General features: G+C 39.7%; 1 protein-coding gene across 1 annotated transcript in view; it reads right to left on the bottom strand.

Annotated features, from left to right (window-relative positions):
• lpin2 (lipin 2) overlaps positions 1-11812 on the bottom strand; it is a 116676-nt gene extending 104864 nt beyond the window's left edge. The window contains exon 1 of the mRNA XM_060823606.1: positions 11486-11812. The gene's annotated coding sequence lies outside the window, so the exon portion shown is untranslated. The remainder of the gene's footprint in view (positions 1-11485) is intronic.
• Between the last annotated feature and the right edge of the window lie 9405 nt (positions 11813-21217).

Here is a 21217-nt window from a genome sequence, read left to right on the forward strand (position 1 = left end):
TACAACAAACTTTCTGTTCTTATTTACTTTCAATGAAGAATTGTAACTGTTAATTTCAGAAAGCTGCAGGAGTGGCAAATTATGACAATTTTATGAACGTTGGAAACAGCACAAAGGTCTAATTCTGTTAAATGATAATTCTTTTGTAATATGTAACATTTATGACACGGGATTAGTGAACACATGACCAGACTCCAGCTGGGTCATGGCTGCAATTTGGCAAGAGGGGCTTAGAGGTGGAGGTAGGGGTGGATGCAGAGCCAGTAGCAGTAATTGCTGGTGGTGGTGGGTGGTGTTAGTGGTGATTGAGGAATTCAGAATAATAGCAGCCCAGCATTTTAGAACAGATTTCTAAAGTGTCTTCCTTTTAAGTGTTGAGCTCCATAAGCGAGTTGGAGCCCTCCAAATTCTCAGGTCTTTTATGGACTCTTTCAGAGGATTCCAGATGCAGAGGAATTCTGCATCAGATAATTACATTTCCCAGGCAAGTCTCACAGTTGTATCAGGAATCCCCATAGTCCCAATGTACAGCTCCTTGACTTCTTGGCCATCAAAATACCTGGGCCATTATAAGACAAAAACTAATGAACATTGATAAAACAGAAACCGCTGGACTTCAGAGACAGCAAACAGAACTTAAAGATCTCTAGAGAAAGTCACTTTGGGCTCAAAATGTTAAACCTGTTTTTCTCTCCACGTGCTGCCAGACCAGCTGAGTTTTTTCCAGCACTTTATTTTATTTCTGATCCCAAGCATTCAAGTCATAAGTAAATCTAGTTCCATTTGCCAGGATTTGTCCTTTTAATCCTTCCTAATTGTGTACTCATCAAGATGCTTTTTAACATTTTAATCACGCTAACCTCCACAACATCCTCTAGCAGTTCATTCTTTGCACACACCACCACCTCCGCTTGAAAAAGTTGTCTCTCTGGTCCCTTCTAAATGCTTTCTCTTTCTTCTTAAACCAATGCCCTCCCATTTTGTACTCACCTATCCAGGGAAAAAGATCTTATCTGTTCACCTTATGATTCTATAAACCTGTATAAAGTTGCTCCTCAGCCTCTGATGCTCCAGGGAAAATGGTCCCAGCCTATCCAGCCTCTCGCTGTAGCTCATACATTCAAACCCTGGCAACATCCTTGTACATTTTTTCTGCACCCTTTCAAGTTTAACAACATCTTTCTTATAGCAGAGTGAGACCAGAATTGAACACGATATCCCAACCAACATCCTGTAACAGCCACAACATGGCATCCCAACTACTGTCATTATTATGGCAATGTGGGCATCACTGACTGGGCCAGCATTAATTGCCTGATCCTAGCTACCATTGAGAAGGAGGCCATGAGCTGCCTTCTTAAACTACTGCAGTCCATGTAGTGTTACAATATGTTAACTAATGACATTTTTAAATTATAAGAGCATTTAAGAACTTACATTGGAAAATAAGTTAGAACACTGGAATCCCTATAGAGTCAGAATCATAAAGATGTACAGCATGGAAACAGACCCTTCGGTCCAACCCGTCCATGCCGACCAGATATCCCAACCCACCTGCCAGCAAATGGCCCATATCCCTCCACACCCTTCCAATTCATACACCCATCCAGATGTCTTTTAAATGTTACAATTGTACCAGCCTCCACCACATCCTCTGGCAGCTCATTCCATACACATACCACCCTCTGCATGAAAATGTTGCCCCATTTGTCTCTTTTATATCTTTCCCCTCTCAACTTAAACCTATGCCCTCTAGTTCTGGACTCCCTGACCCCAGGGAAAAGACTTGGTCTATTTATCCTATCCATATCCTGCATAATTTTGTAAACCTCTATAAGGTCACCCCTCAGCCTCCGACGTTCTAGGGAAAACAGCCCCAGCCTGTTCAGCCACTTCCTATAGCTCAAATCCTCCAACCCTGGCAACATTCTTGTAAATCTTTTCTGAACCCTTTCAAGTTTCACAACATCTTTCGGGTAGGAAGGAGACCAGAACTGCATGCAATATTCCAATAGTGGCCTAACCAATGTGCTGTACTGCCGCAACATGACCTCCCAACTCCTGTACTCAATGCTCTAATGAATAAACGAAAGCATACCAAACGCCTTCTTCACTATCCTATTACCTGCGACTCCACTTTCAAGGAGCTATGAACCTGCACTCCAAGGTCTCTGTTCAACAACACTCCCTCGGACCTTACCATTACGTGCATAAGTCCTGCTGAGATTTGCTTTCCCAAAATGCAGCACCTCACATTTATCTGAATTAACTCCATCTGCCACTTCTCAGCCCATCTGGCCAAGATCCTGTTGTAATCTGAGGTAACCCTCTTTGCTGTCCACTACACCTCCAATTTCAATGTCATCACCAAACTTACTAACTGTACCTCTTAGGCTCGCATCCAAATCATTTATGCAAATGACAAAAAGTAGAGGACCCAGCACTGATCCTTGTGGCACTCCACTGGTCACAGGCCTCCAGCCTGAAAAACAATCCTCCACCACCACCCTCTGTCTTCTACCTTTGAGCCAGTTCTGTATCCAAATGGCTAGTTCTCCCTGTATTCCATGAGATCTAACCTTGCTAATCAGTCTCCCATGGGGAACCTTGTCGAACGCCTCACTGAAGTCCATATAGATCACATCTACCGCTCTGCTCTCAATCTTCTTTGTTACTTCTTCAAATAACTCAATCAAGTTTGACAGATATGATTTCCCATGCACAAAGCCATGTTGACTACCCCTAATCAGTCCTTGCCTTTCCAAATACACGTACAACCTGTCCCTCAGGATTCCCTCCAACAACTTGCCCACCGGTCTATAGTTCCCTGCCTTGTCCTTACCACCTTCTTAAACAGTGGCACCGCGTTAGCCAACCTCCAGTCTTCCGGCACCTCACCTGTGATGATCGATGATACAAATATCTCAGCAGGAGGCCCAGCAATCACGTCTCTAGCTTCCCACAGAGTTCTAGGGAACACCTGATCAGGTCCTGGGGATTTATCCACTCTTCTGTGTTTCAAGACATTCAGCACTTCTTCCTCTGTTATATGGACATTCTGCAAAATGTCACCATCTATTTTCCTACAGTCTATATCTATAGAATGGTGTGAAAGCATAAATCAAGCAGAATGAGAATTATAAGACAAAATTACTTGCACTTAATCTTAGCTGTGACTCTCAAAACTGCTTGCTGTCCTTCACCAATGATGGCCTTTCAGAAAATGAAAGCATTCCGAAAATTGGATAATACAATAAAGTTCAGTTGCGGCTGCTGCCCAAATTTAAATATTCTATAACCTCCAAAAAAGTATTAGCAAATCGTAAAATTATGCAAAAGTCATTTAAAAACAGAATAAAACCTATTATGGTGGACTTAGTTTTCCATTTTGATTCCTTTAATTGTACTTTACTGTAATATTTTGGCAACCATGCCAGGTAACTGAGCATTGATAATAAGTCTGAGTTAAATTAAAATTGGTAACCAGTTGTACAGTGCATAATTGACTAAATCTGAATGCTACTGGCCATGGTACTTACTGAGAAAAGTTACTCATTGTTTGTGGTATGTTCATCAGCAGCAATTTAAACTGCAAAGCTTTAAATTGCCATTGCCTGACTTAATACAAAGTGAAAACAATAACCAATTGTCACCAGGGATACAAATCATTAACTGTAAAAAGTGATATTTTACTAGAATAAACTGATGCTGTGTGTAGATATGCAACCTGGTGTAGATCTTTAGATGCAGCAAAAAGAAATGGCTTATTATTCAGTATTGTGAAGTTTGGGAGCTTGGCTACATATTGTTGAGGTACAATAGTTGACATCATGCACAGTTGGCATCATTTTTGAGCATGATAAAATTATGTACTTTCAAATGCAAAGAATAGTATACCCTGCCTTAATTATTTTAATATCCAAACAGAAAATTCACTATATGCCTGTATACTCAAGAATCAAAAAATACAAAACTTACTATGGCTAGAATGTGTATTTTAAACAAAAATGTACAATACTTCCCATTTAAAGTAAACTGAAACCTCTAATTAAATGTCTGCATTAAAGCAGTCAGATAGCAAATTATGACATTACATTCTGCTTTTACAATACACTATAAAATAACATGTTTGAATATAGAAGCTTTCACAAACTCAGTTGTGAAGCTCTTCTGGAGATCCTAAGACTTAACAATAACTACATATTAACTCAATATGATAATGTAGTCATTACAATTTATGACTGAAACAAACAATACATAGTATCTTCTTGACTTGTCAAATTCTGGTAACCTTCCTAACATCTACACTATACGCCAGCTTACAAGTTTTGGCAGACTAAATAAGCAAAAACAAATATATTTATTGTCTTCACTGAGCATATCTTGGTCAGCACTGCTCCAAATGAAGATCAGCAAATATAGTAAATTTGAGCTAAATACATTTGGACTTCCAAAACTTCAGTTTATCCATCCAAGCAGTGCAGAACAGAAATCTACAGATTTGACTATCGAAACTTGCTCTCTTTTTAATCCCAAAGATACGCTTGGCAAATGAAGGACAATGTCAGTTCTTGATTGCTCTCCAGTGATCCCTACATAAAAAGGATTAAATATCAGACAATACAAACAATGTCGGTGGTCTCATTAAGTTAAAAATCGACAAGATTCTTTTCCTCCTCTAATCTACTCCAGAGAGACAATGCTAACTATGATGAACATGATTCTTTACCATTTAAGTTTGGAAAACTCTCTAACAAAACAGGCAGTCTTGAGTGTCAGACTTCCTAATATTATTCTTATTCCCAAACTACTCAGCCATAATTTAGGGGCATCAATGCTAGGCCTTGACAAAAGAATTAAAATGCAAATTTTGAATAAATTCAATTTAAGAGATTACACAGGAAACTTGCAGTAATTTCAATTTATCATGAGTACTATTGGCCATGCCAATTTTGCCAGCATAAAATTCTCCAAATTTAATGACAATTTAAACCTGTCAATCAAACCTGCTGCACAATTCAATAAGGTCATTCCAAAGCTGATCGGATTGCAACTGTAACAGCGGTTTTTAGCCCGAACCTTATATCCTAAACTCCCTCAAACATCTGACTCATCAGCTCTGAATATCTTCAAAGACCCAGCTTCCACTGCCCTCACGCAAGGCAAATACCCTTAGGTCACTTCTCATTCTTCTAAAGTCGTCAGTGTAGACCCAATCTCGCAACAATTCTAAGGCAACTGTTATGACCCCAGTTGATAGCAATATCATTCACAAGAGCAAAACCAGGCTTGACAGATTATTTCTTATGGTTTACAAAAGAGATCAGTCCGTGAGCATATTCAAAGATTACAACACTGAAAAAAAACTATTACTTTACAAACATAAGTCAGATTCATTCTTTTATCTCAGCAATACCCTTACATAGACTCAAACCATAGAGAAGAGTCACTTCTACCTCCACATGAAAGCTTCTTGTTCAGCTAGCATGCTTATAATCAGTTTCATTTCAATTAACTTCTGCACCTACATAAGATATTTGCTTCAATCAGTGTCTCTCCAGAGACCCTTGATACAAGCTGCTAACTCCACAAAATTATTTAATATAAGTTCCCTAAACTCTCTAAAAAAAAAATGTGCTGGACGAACTCCAGTCTGGCAGCACATGTGGACAAAAAGCTCACACTCCGAGTCAGAATATTCAGACATTAAGTTTCCATAAACTCATGTCCTGTCAGATATGTTCCTCTGACACCCCTACACCCCTTCTGCACAGAGATTAAAGCATCTCAGGATTTCTCCACAGGCCATGCCAACATGAATCTTTCCTACATGAATCTTTGGCTCCTTTTCTCTCTGGTGGTGGTCTCAAGTCAATAAATACCTTCTCAATTATCTCCCCAGGTGGCTGCTTGGTCATTTAACTAAAATCACATGATTTCTTGCAAATGAACTCAAATGCTCAAAAGGAGTAGGTGACCTGAAGTATGATCAGAGCTAACATAACTGAAAAGCTAAAGTTAATATTACTTTCTCCTTAATTTCGAAGTAATATATATTGAACTTCCATGACACAACGTTTTCATTCCAGGAAGCAATTTGCTGAACTTTCTTTGAACTGTTTACAAAGGAGTATACCCTGGCTTAAGGTGCACAGTATTCCAGGTGGCCTCATCAATGCTAACTAAATCCACACCTGCCCAATTTTATATTCCATTCCACTTACAATCATGACCAATACTCCCTTTCCCTTAACTACTTACTACATATACTGGCATGTGCGCAATTCATGTACAATCACTCCATTGCAGCAATCTTCATCTATTTAAATAATATTGTTTTCCTTTCTTCATGCCTAAATGAACAATCTCATTTTCCCGTTATACTCCATCTATCAAATTCTTACTGCTTACTTACTCTACCTATTCCTCTTTGTATCGTCTTCAATATTTGTTACAATACAATCTCTCTCTACAGCCTCACCAGCATGCCTACTATCTAGCTTTCAAAAGCTGAAACCTTTTGTGTTTGCTGCACACCAAGTAGATTTAAAAAGGCAGTCACAGTGAATTCCTGTACAGCACTGCAACAGAACAGGAATGAACAATTACATTTCTGTTTAAACGCAGACTATTTCAATGAAGTTAGATGAATAATATTCTGAATTCCCAAGAAAGCTATTTTTCAATATCACAATCAAGCAACAAGAAATGTCTCAATTCCCAGTCCTCCTGGAACAAAGCAATTGTCACTCATCCATGAAGCTACCACACGTATTCGACTTGCACTGCACTACAGCTTTTGCCTAAAATATATATGCAATGCCTTACTCCAGGGAAGTAAATCCAATGATCTAGCAATATTAGAATGTTAACATTCGAATAATCACAGTACACACTCGTCATAGTCTGCATTCACTTCAGCAACTTAAAAGTTATACCTAACCTAAATATACTACAGATTCAAAAGGAAAGTGTAATGCAAGAAATTCCCTTATAATTTATTAAAAATGCTTCAAGCTAATACCCATTGAGTTTGGTGCTATTTACCCATTGATAACATGGAAGAGTTTCTAAATGTACATTATCATGGAAAGGGGAAGGGTGGGGAAAGAAGTACAAGTACTAAAAGTTTATTAACATACATATCAATTTAGACCCCATTTACCAACCTCTCAGAAAAACAACTGGAAGTGGTATCACCACAACAGATCAAGCCAGATAAATAGCAAGTGGGACAGAACACCAGCACTTCATCAGAGGCTCACTGATCATGTTACTTAGCATGGTGACAAAACATCTGAGAACAAAGCTACCCACTCAGCGAGAAACATACAACCTGATCCACTACCTGAGCTATAAATCTTCTCCAAAATCACAAATGAAGTGCTATCACAACTACAATCAGAAGCTTAGGTGATACTAAAACAAAGTCATAAAATGGATCAGAAGACAATTCAAAACAATATTGTGCATGTGTTGGGAGACCCTCACAAAGAAAACAAAAGTCTAGCTTGTTTATCTTTGCTTACAAACTCTCAACAATAATTCTGACTAATACAATAGAGAGTCATAGTGATGTATAGAGATCCTGATGCCTGAAACATCGATTGTCCTGCTCCTCAGATGCTGCTTGACCCGCTGTGCTTTTTCAGCATCCCATTCTAGACTCTGATCGCCATCTCCATTCCTCACTTTCTCCTAGACATATAGAGATGTACAGACAAAAACAGACCCTTGGGTCCAACTCATCTATACTGACCAAATATCCTAAATTAATTTAGTCCCATCTATCAGCACTTGGCTCATTTCCCTCTGAACCCTTCCTATTCATGTACCATCTAGCTGTCTTCTAAATATTGTAATTGTACTAGCCTTCACCTCTTCCTTTGGCAGCTCATTCCTTACATGCACCACCTTCTGTGTGAAAAGTTGCCCCATAGGTCCCTTTTAAATGTTTCTCCTCTCATTCTGGACTCCCCCACCCAAGGAAATTAGTCTATTTACCCGATCCATGCCCCTCATGCTTATATAAATGCCTATAAAGGTCACCCCTCAGCCTTCAACGCTCCAGAAAAAACAATCCTATCTTCTTCAGCCTCCCCCTATAGCTCAAACATTCCAACCCGAGCAACATCCTTGCATATCTTTCCTGAACCCTTTCAAGTTTCACAACATCCTTCCTATACCAGACAGACCACAATATTCCAGAAGTGAAAGAATGAATGTCCTATACGGCCACAACATGGTCTCCCAACCCCTACACTCAATGTTCTGACCAATGAAAGAAAGCATACCAAACACTTTCTCCAATATCCTATGCATATGTCAGGTGTCGACAGACAGAACAAATGAATCCTTAGAAGAGTATAAAGGCAGTAGGAGTATATTTAAGAGGGAAATTAGGACGGCAAAAAAGAGACATGAGATAGCTTTGGCAAACAGAATTAAGGAGAATCCAAATGGTTTTATAAATACATTAAGGACAAAAGGGTAACTAGGGAGAGAATAGGGCCCCTGAAAGATCAGCAAGGAAAAAGGGTTGGGGGCGGGGGCGGTGTTGAATACTAAGCGAGTTTTTTTGCATCAGTGTTTACTGCGGAGAAGTACATGGAAGACATAGAATGTGGGGAAATAGCTGGTGACATCTTGAAAAATGTCCACATTGCAGAGGTGGTGGTACTGGATGTCTTCACAGACATAAAAGCAGATAAATCCCTAGGACCTGATGAGATGTACCATAGAACTCCATGGGAAGCAGGTGAGCGATTACTGGATCCTTTGCTGAGTTATTTGTATCATCGATAGTCATAGATAAGGTGCCGGAAGACCTGAGGTTGGCTAGTATAGTACCACTATATAAGAAAGGTACTAAGGGAAAGTCAGGAAACTACAGACTGGTGAGCCTTACATCAGTGGTGGGCACGTTGTTGGAGGGAATCCTGAGTGTCAGAATTTACATGTATTTGGAAAGGCTAGGACTGATTAGGCATAGTCAGCATGGCTCTGTGCAAGGGAAATCATGTCTCACGAATTTGATTGAGTTTCTGAAGAAGTAACAGAGGATTGATGAGGGCAGAGTGATGGACTTTAGTAAGGAGTTCGACAAGGTTTCCCTTGGGAGACTTGTTAGCAAGGTTACATCTCATGGAATACAGGGAGAACTAGTCATTTGGATACAGAATTGGCTCGAAGGTAGAAAACAGAGGTGGTGGTGGTGGAGGGTTGCTTTTCAGACGGGAGGCCTGTGACCCATGCAGTGCTGGGTCCACTAATTTTCATCTTTTATAAAAATGATTTGGATATGAGCATAAGAGGTATAGTTAGTAAGTTTGCAGATAACACCAAAATTGGAGGGGTAGTGGACATCGAAAAAGGTTATCTGAGTACAATGGGATCTTGATCAGATGGACCAATGGGCTGAGGACTGTAGATGGAGTTTAATTCAGATAAATGCATTTTGGAAAAGCAAATCAGAGCAGGGTGCAAACGCTTAATGATAAAGTGTTGCTGAACAAAGTGATCTTGGAGGGCAGCTTCATAGCTCCTTGAAAATGGAGTTGCAGTTGGGTAGGATAGTGAAGACGACATTGTGTATGCTTTCCTTTATTGGTCAGAGTATTGAGTACAGGAGCTGGGAGGTCACATTGTGGCTGTACAGGACATTGGTTAAATCACATTTGGAATATTGCCTGCAATTCTGGATTCTCTCATATTGGAAGGATGTTGTGAAACTTTAAAGGAGTTACAAGGATGTTGCCAGGGTTGGAGGAGTTGAACTACAAGGAGATGCTGAATAGTCTGGGGCTGTTTTCCTAGGAGCGTCAGAACTGAGGGGTGACCTTATAGAGGTTTATAAAATCATGAGGGGTATGGATAGGATAAATAGACAATTTTCTTTCCCCTGGAGTCCAGAACTAGTGGGCATAGGTTTAGGACAAAAGGGGAAAGATTTAAAAGGGACCTAAGGGGCAACCTTTTCCACACAGAATGTGGTGTGTGTATTGAATGAGCTGCCAGAGGAAGAGGTGGCAGCTGGCACAATTGCAGCATTTAAAAGACAGCTGGAAGGGTATATCAATAGGATGGGTTTAGAGGGATATGGGCCAAGTGCTGGCAAATGGGACGAGATTAGATTAGAATATCTGGTCAGCATGGACAAGTTGGACTGAAGGCTCTGTTTCCATGCTGTACATCTTTATGACTCAATGACTCCACTTTCAGGGAACTATGAACCTGCACTCCGAGGTTGCTTTGTTCAGCAATGGAAGTAGTTCTTGTCTACACATTTTGCTCCTCTGATTATCTGATTATCCTCTCTTCCTGAGGTAATTATTTTCAATCAACTTGTTTAGATACATTAAGATGAATCTCCAAAATGGGTGGGACTTGGCCTCAATTTTCTGTCACTGAATTAGGAACACGAGTATTTGGCCAGAAGCCCTTGAACTGCTCAGGCATCCATGCACCACACTGCCACTGCAAGCCTCTGTTACCTCAAACTAATGCTATTTCCTAACGTGGCAGCTGGAGTACTGCAAGTCTTTCTAATTGAGACCTTTTACTGAAACTGCCCTACCTCGCATCTACAATCAAATCCTTACATCTGGGACTGCTGAATAACAATCAATACTAGGAATCCTACTGCTTTCATCTCACTGTGTCAAGATACACACACACACACACAAGATCAACTCTCATGGCCCGCTGTAGCTCCAACTGAAATCACTTACTGCAGGAACAAAAGGTCCCTTTTCAGACAGCAAGGTAAAGGGTTTTATGTCATACTGAAGTATTTACAAAATGAAAGAATGCTATAAATGATGCCCTCGTGATACAGCAAGGATTCTGCTTGTTAGTGAGAATCACAACCCTAAAATATTCAATTATTGACACTGAAGCGATCAGCTAAATCTGAAATCAAGGTAAACCTACGACCGCAAGATCTATGGCATTCGTAAATCTAGTGCTATTTCAATAATGCTTAATTATACAGCTGCGATCATCCAAACACACCAATGAAAATGTTTCTTTTACCAAAAAAAACGCGTTTACCAGTAGAGCAAACTTGAATAAAACAAATTGGATTTTCTGAATAACAAATTGAGACGATGCCACCTTAACACAAAACTACTAACTGGCAGCTATAGGAGTGACCAACAGTAGGTGTACCCTGGGTTCCAGCCAGAGGCAGCGGGAGCCCCTGTTCCTCCTGGAGACTGATTCGGGATGGCTGAGCTGGCACCCCGAGACGGAGATAACCCACTGTCAGAACACGTATTCTTAAAATAATATCTTCATCTCACTAAAAATAAACACTGAAGTGAACTGAAAACCAAGTCCAGGTGAACGACCAATCGCGCAATTTTTTTTTAAAAAAAGACAAATCGAAAGTGGTGAACGGATGCAAATGGGAGGAGGGGGGTGAAGGACGTTAGCCCGGCTGACGCTCGAAAGGAAAGGGGGGAGGGGGCGGTCTGTCTCTAACCTTCTCCGAGGGGCGAGTGACTGAACCCTGCCTCCCGTTCTCCTCGCTCACAGCCCGAAGTCTTCACTCCTCCGCAGTGAAAGTGAAGATAGCCATCTCCGGCCGGATGCCGGCGACTTCTGTTCGTTTGCTGACTCTATCGGCGCACGTGACCCCACTCTTCTCCGCCCCCCCTACAGAGGCGCGTGCCCGAGCGGGCCACGCACGCGTGATGCTGCGTGTGACCACGAGCGTGGCCGATCGGCCGTTGATCGGCTCAGTCCCCGCGCTGGAATTGGGGCCGCGAGCTCTTGCCAGTTGGAAATTGCCCGGGAAGTTTAAACTCCTTCTCCCTCCCTCGGGATCTTCTGAAATAATTTTATTTTAAGTCCCGAAAACAACTGTGCGTGGAGTTCTGGGAAAAGGACACTCCACCCGAAACGTTATCTCTAATTTCTCCCCACACCTGCTGAGCTTTTCTAGCAATTTCTGGCACCTGCTGAAAAACAACCCGGAAAGTCTGAAGGAAAACAAGCTGCTGGAGAGACTCAGCCCGTATGTAGAGAGAGAAACAGAGCTAACGTTTCGATTCTAATATGACTCGTCTGCGGAACTACTCACTCATGTTGAACTCAAAACTTCAACTTTGTTTTTCTCTCTTCCAGAGCTGCTGAATTTATCCAGTACTTTTAGTTTTTATTCCCTCGGGACAACAGTCGAGTTTTTTTTTAACTGCATGGGAATAAGGCCTTTTGGCCCATCAATCTGTTCTAATTTCACTTTCAGCAGTTGGCCTTAACTTGAAGTACCAGATCGAAAGCTTTCATCTAAATGGTTATTAAAAGTCATTCGGGTTCCTGTGTTCATCACACTGTTTTGCAATGAGTTCTAGATATAAACTGATTTCTGATGGTGGAAAAAGGGACAGAAAGACTAAGAAAGGAATGCATTGGAAATTTGAACTGGAGTAAGTAATAACCATAAAAGTCAAAGATTAGGGCACTCTATCTGAATGCACACAGTATTTCTAACAGCGTAGATGAGTAGTGGACACAAACAGAAATAAATTAATATGTCGTAATAGCTATTATAGAGGCATAGTAGCAAGGTGATTTGGATTGGGAGTTCAAGATTATTCAATGTTCCACACAAAAAAGGGAAAAGGTAGAACTGTTAACAAAGAAAATTCAGTGTGGTAGTGATAGAGGTGCAACAGATTTTGATGTGGAATCACTTTGAATGGAAACAAGGAACAGCAAAGGAAAGAATTCATGGGTGAGAGTAATCTATAAGCTCACGAATAGTTGCCTCACTGTAGGACGAAGCATAATGACATTGTAGAGACAGGTAAAAAGAACACTACAATTGCCATAGGTGATTTTAAACTGCACATTAACTGGACTGATGGGGGTAGAAGACAAATTTGTAAAATCCATCAAAATTGTTTCTTAAGAGTACCTTTCACAACCTACCTGGAAGCAGGCTATTTTAGATTAAGCAATATGTAATGATATAGAATCCCTACAGTGTGGAAACAGACCATTTGGCCAAGTGCACACCGATCTTCCGAACAGTAACCCACCCATTTACTATGGCCAATTCTCCTAACCTGCACATCTTTGGATTGTGGGAGGAAACCCACAGAGACACAGGAAGAATATGCAAACTCCACAGAATTACCCAAGGCTGGAATCAAACCCGGATCCCTGACATTGTGAGGCAGCAGTAAGAAAAGATCTCAATTAAGAATCACTGAAACATTAGCAATCACATTACGGTGAAATTTCAAATTCAGTTTGAGGGAGAGCAACTCTGATCTCCAACTGGTGACCTCATTGAAATAAAGGCAATTACATTTGGAACAAAGAACAAGTTGGCTCAAGCCGGTGGGGAAAGTAGACTAATTAGAAGGCTGGTAGATGAGCAGTAGATATTTAAGCAAATGCTTTATAATACTCATCAAAAATTTATTCCAGCCAAAAAGAAGCACTTGATGGGAAGAATGAGTTAACAAGGTACTCAATGAGAGTATTAAATCAAAAGTTATGGGATTCAAAGTAGCAAAATCAGGTGTAGGCCAGAGAATTGAGATTTTTTTCGGAACCAGCAGCAGATGACCAAAAAGTTAAAAAGGAGAGAAAATTGGTAATGAAAATAAATTGGCAAGAAATGATAAAAAAATTAAACAGCAAGAGTATACTTCGGTAAAAATATATACACCAAAGCCACATTTAACTAGGTGTGGCATCAAGGAGCTGCAGTAAAACTAGAGTCAATGGGAATCAAGGGAAAATTTCTCTCTTTGTTGGAGTCAGACATGGCAGAAAGGAAGACGGCTGTGATAGTTGGAGGTCATTCATCTCTGCACGAGAATAACTGCAGAAGTTTCCATCAAAACATCTGAATTAGGGTATTCATTGATGATTGTAAAATCTTCACTAGTTGTGATTCCTTGGATACTGAAGCAGTCCATGTCCAAATGCAGCAACAGCTGGAAAATATCCAACTTTGAATGAATAAGTGGCAAGTAACATGCAAGCCATACAAATATCAGGCAGTAATAATATCTAACAAGAGAGACACTAGCCATCATATTCAATGACATTACTACCTCTGAATCCCCTGTTATTAACATCCTGGGGATAACCATTAACCATAAATTGCCAGACAGTGTCTGTAAGAGCAGATCAGAGGCTAGGAATTCAATAGTGAGTAACTCGCCTACTGTCCACTGTCTCAACAAAGCACAAGTCAGGAGGGTGATGGCATAGTCTCCATTTGCCTGGATGAGTGCAGCTCCAACAACACTGAAGAAGCTTGACACCACACCGAACAAAGCAGTCTGCTTGCTTGTCGTCACATCCGCAAACATCCACTCTCTTATGGCAGCAGTGTGACCACCTTAAAATGCATTGCAGTATTTCACCACAGCTCCTTCAACAGCATATTCCAAACTTCTCTCTGGAATGACAAATGCAGCACATACATTGGTATACCATCACCTGCAAGTTCATCTCCAAACCACTCACCATCATAATTTGGAAATACAGTATATGTCTTCATTGTGATGGATCAAACATCTGAAATTCCCACCCTATTAAAGGGCATTAAAGGTCAACAGACAGAACGTGGATGACAATGGTTCAAGATAGCAGGTCGCTACCATGTTTCTAAGGGCATTTAGAGGTAGGAAATAAATGTTAAATCCAGCAATGTACACATGAATAATTTTAAAAAATACAATTATCTTTGTTGCTCGGATATTGATGTTTTCTAATGGGGAAGTATTCCTACACAGTAGAAAATGTTAGTGATGTTGCACCAGGAGAACTGTATACAGACCTGGTCCCTGTGATTAAGAAAGAATATATTGGCTTTGGGAGAAATTCAAAAGAAATTGAGGAGGCTCTTTCCTGGCTTGAAGGGGTTGACTTATCAAGTATGGCTGCACAGGTTTGGCATTTATTTGTTTGAGTTTAGAAGAATGAGGATAAGCTTCTCGAAATATATAAATTTCTGAGGGGACTTGACAATGTAGGCACTGAGAAATCTTTTCATTAGTGGGGGGGATCTCAAACTAGTGATCATAATTGCTGAATAAGGGTACACCTATTTAAGACTGAGAAGCAAAGGAATTTCTTCTCCAAAGGTAGTGAATGCCTGAAAAATCTCCATCCCAGAAAATTGTGGAGGCTAGATCACTGAAAGTATTTAAAGAGGCAGCAGACAAATTTTCAAAATGTCTTGGAGTTGGGAAGTCAGTGGATCTGGTAAAAACAAGAGGAATTGGATTCTGGGGCAAGTCAGCCATGATCTTATGAATTAGCAGGTAGTCATGAAGTGGCTAAATAGTGTACTCCATTCATTTCTTATGTTCCTCTTGATGTTGAATCTTCTAGACGTTTTGGCATTCAGTGGGGGTTGACAACCTTGCTACCTTCAACCCCAACACCCCCCAATTACCTCTCAACTGAACTGATTACCCAGCTCATGACATTAATAAGAACAGAAAACATTGAGCAGTTAGGCAACTTCAGTGAAAAGAGAAGCAAAATTAATATTTCAACATGAACTTTCATGAGAGTTCACATCTTGTTGTAATTTCTCACTTGACTGTGCCACTAAATAAGGACTAACAGGGCCCCATAAAATTCCTAAAAGCTACTGAAGTTTCAGAATCTATATTGGTCCAGATCTTCCAGTTAGTGTGGGAACCATTGCATCAGACACTAACCACAGAGCATACATTTAACTGCCTTCACTGGAAGTTTTGATGAAGAGTCACCAGACTCAAAATGTGAACTCTTTTTTCACTTCTCTGTTTTCGTTGCCAGATCTGTCGAGTTTTTCTAGAAATTTCTGGGTTTTTTTTGTTTCAAACCTCCAGCATCAGCAGTTCTTTGTTTTATTTATCTCTATAATAGGACCAGTTTGTAAACTCCATGTATACTTCAAATTAATATTACTTTAATATCAGCCTCTCTGAAAAATAAATTGTATCATCAACCAACATCAGTGACTGATGTACTCCATTACATCTCAATATCATTATTGATTTGTCTTCTTCTTCCTTTGAAATAATCTATTCAGAACTTAGTTTATTCAAGGTTCCGATCTGAAATGATGAATCCCCTGCTGCTCTGATGCTGTGCTTTTTCCAGCTTCACACTTTATCAACTCTAATTTTGTTAACAGTCAAGTCAGAATTTGCTTGACTGTCCTCAACCAACTCTGCCTTCCAAGGGAACACACTCCACTTTCTCACTGTTGCAGTTTTAATCCCTTTTCCTAACCACATATCCCATTTTCTGATGATTCCTTAGTCTTTCTTACCACTGCAGTAGGTTTCCCATTTACCATCCAGCCATTAGCCTTAGTTCATTCATTTTTATGACAATGGAAACATTTTTTAGGCTAACTATTATGTTCTAGTTAAAATCACACAACACCAGGTTATAGTGCAATGGGTTTATTTGGAAGTATTCGCTTTTGGAGTGCTGCTACCTAATGAAGGAGCTGTGCTCCGAAAGTTAGTACTTTCAAATAAACCCATTGGACTATAACCTGCTGTTGTGTGATTTTTAACTTGTCCACCGCAGTCCAACACTGGCACCTCCACATCATGGCTAATAAGTTCTGGACTTTCTTCTGACTCTTATTGATAGATTCTCCAATCCTCTAGTTTCCTTGTTGGCTCCCATTTAATTATTTCACTGCATGTAACCATCTGTGTAAGATATCATAGATGTCTGCCAGAACTGCTGCATCTTGATGCTCATCTAAAATATGTATTAAGCGTTACTGGAGTTCTATTTTGGAAAACTTCCACGATCTTGATTTTCTTCACATTCTCATTTTTTTCTAACTTCAGCACACAATTACTGGTGTCACCGTTTTTCTTTTTCTCTTGTGAATTTCACAAATGTATGATTAGGTTCTGTTCTTATAGTCATAAATTGTGTTTGATAATCTTCAAGGACAAGCTTATAAGCATTGAGTATTGCTCTTTTAACAGTTTCATAATCCACAGATTATACCTCTGACAAACTGATATACACATTCACAGCTGTATCTATCATGTCATTGTAATATTAAAGTCTATACATCTTTTGGCCACTTCAACCTAACTCTGGTGAAAATATCCTTTTACCCTATCTACTGTAAATTTAGACATTAAACACATTTCTAGTTCAATGAAATCCATCATTGTAAGCAGAATCATCCTTTGAGTTACTAGTTCTTCTTTATTGTAGCTTTACATCTTGCAATCATCACAAATATTTTGCAAGAATACAAACTCTAGAGAAAAATATCATTTGTATATTACATGAGAGGTGAGTGCTGATTGGTCAGCAAGCAGACTCCGATGGGTAGAGGGTTTGCACAATGAATTATAAATTAATAGCCAAACTTTGTTAAATTTTAAATCATGCAGACAGACCCTAACCCCAGTAAGCACAGGCGTTCCACACTGCAAGCTCGACTGATGATCCTAACTTGGTTGACAACATATTTCCTTGCATATTCAGGATCAGAGCAAGCAACATACTTAACATATCCAAACAGCCTGCACTTGCCAAAACTTGCAAGACAATGCTTAATGTTAGATGCGATTCTGCAATTGGACAGCATTAACTGAATAATCCTGAATATGTGAGAAATTATGTTGACCATCAATTTAAGATTGTAAGTCATGCTCACAGTGTTGCATATTTGTGTGTACTGCAAGCTACATACGTTAATATACGTGCAGTGCTCCTATAATCTAATCCATCATAATGCTACTATTGTTTGAGTAGTATAAATCAATTACAAGGTGTACATTTTATACAGTGCTTGAAATTAAAGTGATTAAATATTAAAATGCTAACAGAAATATCCGGGCAGCTGGCAGAGCTGGAAAGTGAAGCGCACAATCGAGTATTCAAGGACGGAGTGCGTATGGCTGTTGCTTTTAGCTTTATCTGTCTCAACATTCTGGCATACAGTGATAACAGACAGTGTCAACAAGTTGGTAAATTAACTAGAAGAATTTAAAGAAAAACTGAACTCCATGGGAGATGGAGTACAACAGAGGATATAAGTGCAGAGAGTAGCAAAAATATTATTCACCCAACTGCTGAATGCCTCAAAATCTAATTTATTGTACAGCTTATTTTTAAACTATCACTGCAAACATTGGCCCAGATCTTCTGGCTTCAGATAATCAGATACTAGATGCACCTCAAAGATGCAAATCAGAATGTCCTGAAGCAGTGACTGCACTGAAATTGTCCAGAATCTACTAATTGGCCATCACATTAAGTCCAGAAGCATCCATTGAAGTATCCTACTCTAAATAGAGTTTAAAACTTTGGGGCTTCTAAGTAATTGCCTTGATAGTTACCCAGGATTTGTTATATAGCTAAAATTCATGTCTAACTCTGAGTAACCAATACAACAGACCTTCTTGATTACTCACTGGACACTGCCCATGACATTCCTGATTCTTCTCCTACATTTTGACTCCAATCTGATCTGACCATACCTCTCAAGAACATGTTTACCACTCCTGAATGGACTATCCTCCTTACTACTCAACTAAATCCTGATCCGCCTACCATCTCCATAAACATTCACTTCCTTTACAAATTATTCATTTCTTTTATTGTATTGCTCAGTTCCCCTACTGAGATGCACTTGGTGGTAGTGTCATGGCAATGGATACCAACCCCAAATGAATTCCTAATTACAAAATGTGTTTTTAAAAGGAGGATGAACAACCAAAAAAAAAAATGAAGAGTCATCTAGACTTGAAATATTAGCATGCTCTCTGTCCATGAATGCTGCCTGACCCACTGTGATTTCAACAATTTTTGTTTTCGGTACAGATCCCTGCATCTGCAGTAATTTGCTCCTACAGCCAAAAAAAAGACCGTGAATAAAAATTCCGAGCAATGCAATTCAGTGCATGTCTTCAAAGCCTGTGTAGGCTATCTTCAGCCTCAAGAATATCTTGGAACATCATATCAGTCAGATGTCAAGGTAGCTTCAAAAAGAAGGAAATGAGAGATAAATTCACAGTGAATTAGAAAATAATTTCTTAAGAGTCATCTTAGACTGTGATCATAATGAAAGAAATCAAAGAGGTCTGGGTGAAAAATATGTTTGTGTATTCTCCTTTCAATAACATACAGGAACAAGATTAAAAGCCAATTCTTACACTGCTCTGTGTTAGAAAACGGGTAAAGGTAAGGGATCCTTTTTAAGTAACCTTGTTGCGACCATCTGAGGAACCACATCAATCAAGAAGTGAACTTGTCTATCTGTTCTACCTGGGAACATACCAATTTGGAATATCCTGTCTGGAAACATCAGAAATTGGGGAACCTCACCCTGGGATAGATTGTAATACTATTTACCACTGTAATTTAGATCAATAGAATTTCTGATCCTTTTTGTTTTACTATTTCAGTCTTTCATGAGTCATTAGAATGGCACAGATTAAATCGTAGAAATGTGTTTCTTAGTTGTGAGATTTTTAAGAACTCAGAGTCAAGTGTTTGGCTAGTCAGAATTATGATTTTTAAGGTTATGGATTGATTACCAGCAGGGACCCATTGTATAGAATCCCATTCTAGTTGGAAATTTTCAGATACCTTCTGTTCTGGTTATGCATGAATGATAGAAGTTACACTAGTTGCTAAGCTTGTGCCAGAGTGATTGAAGTTTGCCCAAGAGTGTAAGTGTTTCCTCAAACTTATGCTCTGGTTACAAATTATTGCCTTGATTATGATGTAGTTGAATTAACAGACATATGGAATCTTAAAATACCTACAGTGTGGAAGTCAAGTTACATTGACTCTTAAAGAGCGTCCCACCTAAATCCGTTTCCCTACCCTATCCATATAACCTTGCATTTCCCACAGCTAATCCACCTACCCTTTACCTCCCCAGACATTTCAGCATGGCCAATCCATGGAACTTGCATATCTTTAAACTGTGGGAGGAAACTGGAGCACCCGGAGGAAACATACACAAACATGGCAAGAATGTGCAAACTCCACACAGATAGTCACTCAAGGCTAGAATCGAACTCATGTCCCAAACACCATAAGATAGCAGTACTAACCACTGAGCCACCATGCTATATGGCTCAATTAAAACCAGGATTGGGGTCTTAACATTCATGTTGCCATTTATCATGGAATGATATGCAGAACAGTTGTTTACTTGGAATTTAGTAAAGCCTTTGACAAGGTTCTACATGGTATATAAATTAGTAAAGTTAGATCTCATAGGACTCAGGGTGAGCTTGCCAATTGGATGTATAATTGGCTGAATGGCAGGAGACACAGTGTATTTTTTTTATTCATTTGTGGGATGTGGGCATTGCTTGCTGGCCATCATTTATTGCCCAGCTCTAGTTGCCCTTGAGAAGGTAATGTTGCGCTCCCTTCTTGAACCGCTGCAGTCCACCTGCTGTGGGTTGACCCACAATGCCATTAGGGAGGGAATTCCAGGATTTTGACCCAGTGACAGTGCAAGAACGGCAATATGTCTCCAAGTCAGGATGGTCAGTGGATTGAAGGGGAACTCAAAGGTTGTGGTGTTCCCATATATCTGCTGCCCTTGTCCTATAAGTTGGAAGTTGTCATTGGTTTAGAAGGTGCTGTCTGTTGATCTTTGGTGGATTTTTGGTGAATTTGATGGAGGGTTTGTTTTTGGACTGGAGGCCTGTCACCAGCGGTGGTCCGCAGGGATTTGTTCTGAGTTCACTTTTGTTTGTCATTTATATAAATGATTTAGATGAGAATATAGAAGGTATGGTTAGTATGTTTGAGGACGACACAAAAATTAGTGGCATATTAGACAGTGAAGAAGGTTTTCTAAGATTACAAAGGGATCTTGATCAAAAGATCAATGGACTGAACATGGCAGGAGTTAAATCTGTACAAGTGCAAAGTATTTCATTTTGGTACAACAAACAGGAGACGACTTATACAATTAATGGTGGGGCCTTGGGTAGTGTTTGGAGAATAGAGGCACCTAGGGGTTCAAGTACATAATTCTTTGAATTATGAGTCATAGTTGGACAAGGTGGTTAAAATAGTATTTAGCCTTCATTGCTCATTGCTTTTAGTGTTGGAGTTGGGAAGTCTTGTTGAGGTTGAATAGGACATTGGTGAGGCTTCTTCCAGAGTACCGTGTCCAGTTCTGGTTACCCATTATAGGAAGGACATTATTAAGCTAGAGAGGATTCAGAAGAGATTT

This window comes from Hemiscyllium ocellatum, chromosome 4 (assembly GCF_020745735.1).
Source record: "Hemiscyllium ocellatum isolate sHemOce1 chromosome 4, sHemOce1.pat.X.cur, whole genome shotgun sequence".
In the NCBI taxonomy this organism is placed as follows: domain Eukaryota; kingdom Metazoa; phylum Chordata; class Chondrichthyes; order Orectolobiformes; family Hemiscylliidae; genus Hemiscyllium; species Hemiscyllium ocellatum.